General features: G+C 44.2%; 1 long non-coding RNA gene across 1 annotated transcript; it reads left to right on the top strand.

Moving 5' to 3' along the window:
• The first annotated feature begins 988 nt into the window (after positions 1–988).
• On the top strand, positions 989–3,009 carry LOC138852647 (uncharacterized). Its single transcript, XR_011391970.1, has 2 exons — positions 989–2,022; positions 2,692–3,009. It is a non-coding gene; the product is annotated as an uncharacterized lncRNA (long non-coding RNA).
• Positions 3,010–4,208: the final 1,199 nt, after the last annotated feature.

The following is a 4,208-nucleotide window of genomic DNA, read 5'->3' as shown; positions in this document are numbered from 1 at the left end:
ACAAGGGACGGGGAGTGCAGGCAACAAGGGACGGGGAGTGCAGGCAACAAGGGATGGGGAGTGCAGGCAACAAGGGATAGGGAAGCGCAGGCAACAAGGGACGGGGAGTGCAGACAACAAGGGACGGGGAGTGCAGACAACAAGGGACGGGGAGTGCAGACAACAAGGGACTGGGAGTGCAGACAACAAGGAACGGGGAGTGCAGACAACAAGGGACGGGGAGTGCAGACAACAAGGGACTGGGAGTGCAAACAAGTGACAGGGAGTGCAGGCAACAAGGGACGGTGAGTGCAGACAACGAGGGACGGGGAGTGCAGACAACAAGGGACAGGGAGTGCAGACAACAAGGGACGGGGAGTGCAGACAACAAGGGACGGGAGTGCAGACAAAGGACGGGGAGTGCAGGCAACAAGAGACGGGGAGTACAGACAACAAGGGGCGGGGAGTGCAGGCAACAACGGACGGGGAGTGCAGACAACAAGGGACGGGGAGTTTAGGCAACAAGGGACGGGGAGTGCAGACAAGGGACGGGGAGTGCAGACAAGGAACGGGGAGTGCAGACAACAAGGGACGGGGAGTGCAGACAACAAGGTACGGGGAGTGCAGGCAACAAGGGACGGGGAGTGCAGGCAACAAGGAACGGGGAGTGCAGACAACAAGGCACGGGGAGTGCAGACACCAAGGGACAGGGAGTGCAGACAACAAGGTACGGGGAGTGCAGACAACAAGGTACGAGGAGTGCAGACAACAAGGGACGGGAGTGCAGACAACAAGGTACGGGGAGTGCAGACAACAAGGGACGGGGAGTGCAGACGACAAGGTACGGGGAGTGCAGACGACAAGGTACCGGGAGTGCAGACAACAAGGTACGGGGAGTGCAAACAACAAGGGGCGGGGAGTGAAGACAACAAGGGACGGGGAGTGCAGACAACCAGGGACGGGGAGTGCAAACAACAAGGGACTGGGAGTGAAGACAACAAGGTATGTCAGCATAGTTGCTGATCCCTGTATTCCCTGTATTATATAGCATAGCATATTAGTATCCTCCATGTGCTTTAGACACGAGATCCCTCGTAGGCCTTTGGCTTGGAGTGACGTCATGGGCATACACATGGGCAGTGATCCCTTTGTCCCGCCCTCACTCGGCGGCAGACCTACAAGACGTGAACAGGCTTGGCACCGGGCTCCATCTCTCATCTCAGTCTGACAATATATCTACCATCCTACAAGTGTGTCTACTTTCAACCTGTGATATCTCCATTCAAGAACCCTTACGATAAATGGTGACAGCGGTGAGCCTGTAATTCTGACGATTACAGCGATTTCTGGAGATAAAATTGTCGACCAGCAAGACGGCCATTTCGTGTGACCAGTAGGCCTATCGACTACCGAGGTTCACCCCATCCAGCTACCTCAAGCCAGCTACTCTACCAGCTTCTACATTATTCACTGGTCAGTCTCTTTGTATTAGTGTTTCCTGCTTTTTTGCATTACTCCCGAGGGGTTGACCCGAGTTTGCAAAATAAGCCAGCTTCCAGTCTGTGGTGGGGGAGTCAGAACACCCGAGTCCAGTCCAGCCTAGCCTACTCCATCCAATTATTTTGCCTGCCAAGCCAGCTTCCACCCCTGCTGTGCTCATCGTGTGAAGTTATCAAGCTATTCTGTGTGAAGGGTTAAGATAAGCCAGCTAGCAACTAACCCAGGTGTCTTACCCCAGTACTCAAGCAAGCCACGTGACTAGTCTTCATCGCTTGTGATTCTAGTTCCAAGCATTCTGAGTGCTCCTTCTCATCCTTGTGGTGTTGTAGTATTTCGTGGGTTTCTCCTAAGCCAGCCGGCTTAGAATTATCTTCGCGGCAGTGTGGGTTTTCTCAGTGAGGCTTACGACGTTCAACCCATAAGCCCAGCCACTCACGATCACGTGTGTCGCACCATTGCCGGTCCCAGACGCCTCGCTCAGCCATTACCCACAAACCCAACTACAGTCGGCCATTACAACTCACCTACCTCATCAGTGTTTTGGTGCTCTGCTAAGGGTTGTAGCACCATATTTTAAGGACCACATAGGGGGTCAAGAGCTAGAGAGTGGCGCGCCATCTTTAAAAGCCTCCTATGTGTTGTCTCTCGCCGATTTAAGCGCAATTCTACGATCATCTGTGCAGAGGACAGCAGCAAGACGATATAAACAATCCATCAATCTCATTTTTTCAAGTGTTACAGCTATAATATTTTTTTTTTTAGAGACATTTGCGAGTGTTGAGACATTTCTTTTGTGTTCCCAGTGAATTTTTCTCTTAGTGACATTCAGTGACTCTTGATCAGACTCAGTGTTTATCATGTACTGATTGCATAAATTTCTTTTAATCTCCTTAATTCAGTGTTAATTTTCGTGCATTATTTTATATCTGTTGTGTTGTGTTTCTTTTTATACACACTTGAAGTAAGTACTTAGTGTTTCCTTTGTTGTGTGTGCAACATATGAGCAGTATAGAACTTGTGTTTAAACTTCAGAATTCCAGTGAATTAACTCAGTAAATTTTTCACCTCATATTCTGCATCACAACTCAGTGTTGTCTGTTATTTTTTTTTCTTCCTAGCAATTGTGTATTTTTGTTTGTTCCCTGTGTGTTGAACATTCTTGTGTTCATATTCCTTTATTCAGCCAGTGTTTAATTTGTCTTATTTCCACAGACAATAGTGCCATTTTTAAAGCTCCAGCAAGAAATCTGTTTACAAAATTTTTTTAAAAACATCAAGTTTCATTGCAAGAAAATTCTAGTACTGAGTTTATGTTGATGTTTTGTGCTCTGCATCACTGTAAGTGTTGTATTTCTTTTTGTTGTGTGTTTTAGCACCTATTATTTTTCATATTTTATTGAACAAATTCACTCTTAGTGCAATTTTTAAGTTCTCCTTTTAAAGTAAATTGTTCTTTTGCTTGTTGTTTAAGTGCAGTTAAGAGTTAAAGTGTTCATTCCTTGATATATTTCTTTTCTTGTGTGTTATAATTTTAATTATTGCACACAGACTCATTTTGCAATAATTCTTGTGCAAATATTGTGTTGCTATTAAAGTTTTTCTTGCAGAAAATTTTATGCAGTGTTGTGCAATACAGTTTCTTACAGTGCAGTTTCTTATGCTCTGTTCTGTGCATAGTATTTTATTCTGTCTGTCATTTTAATTTTTATTTCAGTGAATTGTGTGTTTGTTTTAATTTTTGCACAAGTTTATTGAGTCCATTTTATTATTTTATTGTGTATTTTCCTTGTTGCATTGAAAGTAAAGACAACTCACTGTGCCATTTATTCAATTTAAAGTAAAAGTTGAGCATATTAGATTTGAGCAAAGTACAAGTTCTCTTGATTTTCAGTGTTTGTTAAGTTGCATATTATTCTTGTGTGAGTTCTTTGCTTACTGTGTAACTTGTCAATTTTTAATTACTTATGCAGAATAGTTAAGCATTTTTTTCCATTTAAGCTTATTGTGTCATTCTCTCTATTTTTCTTGACTTATGCCCTTCAGTATTTTCACTGAGAAGATGTCCCAGTCACTTTTGAACGTTCACTTAGTGTATCATTCCAGTCAAAGTCAATATGAATCAGTCCACAGTACCAACATTCCCTTACTGACTGAAAGACAATATCTAGCCCTTGAGCAATGTCTTTGTTCTCACAGCTTGTATCTGAGATTTGTTAAAGTGCTGCGAAATGTGAAGTTCAGATTAAGTTCCTATAGATCCGTGAATTACTTATTAACGTAGCCGAGCGGTCAGGCACTAGTAATTCTGTCACTCCCATCTGTGTTCCACCTATACCTTCAGACTTGCAGGATAGTGTTCCGTTGCCTCAAGTGTCCGAGGACACTCAGACTGCCTTGAGTGCACAGCCTATCCCTGCAATGACTGCTAGTTCGAGTAGTAGTTTCTCCACAGGGGATGCCTTGTCAGAAAACGATTACTTGCAACTAGTAATGCCATCTCTTGTTGATGTGACATGCTGTCTGCAGAAAGACGTCTCTGTTACAGCAAGTGTTCTCACTAGAGTGTCTGTTGTTGTTCCTTGTGTTTCAGATGGTGATCCCATCCTAGTTGACAGTAATCAGTGCATTGTAAGAAGTTATTTCTCGAGTAACTTTCACATGTTAACGTTTGTAAGTGTAGTTTCTTTATAGCTGATACCTCGTATCACTGTGTGCGACTCAGATTGAAT

This window comes from Cherax quadricarinatus, chromosome 13 (genome assembly GCF_038502225.1).
Source record: "Cherax quadricarinatus isolate ZL_2023a chromosome 13, ASM3850222v1, whole genome shotgun sequence".
NCBI lineage: Eukaryota > Metazoa > Arthropoda > Malacostraca > Decapoda > Parastacidae > Cherax > Cherax quadricarinatus.
Note: the sequence above shows the minus strand (reverse complement) of the source record. Positions and strands in the feature narration are given on the sequence as shown.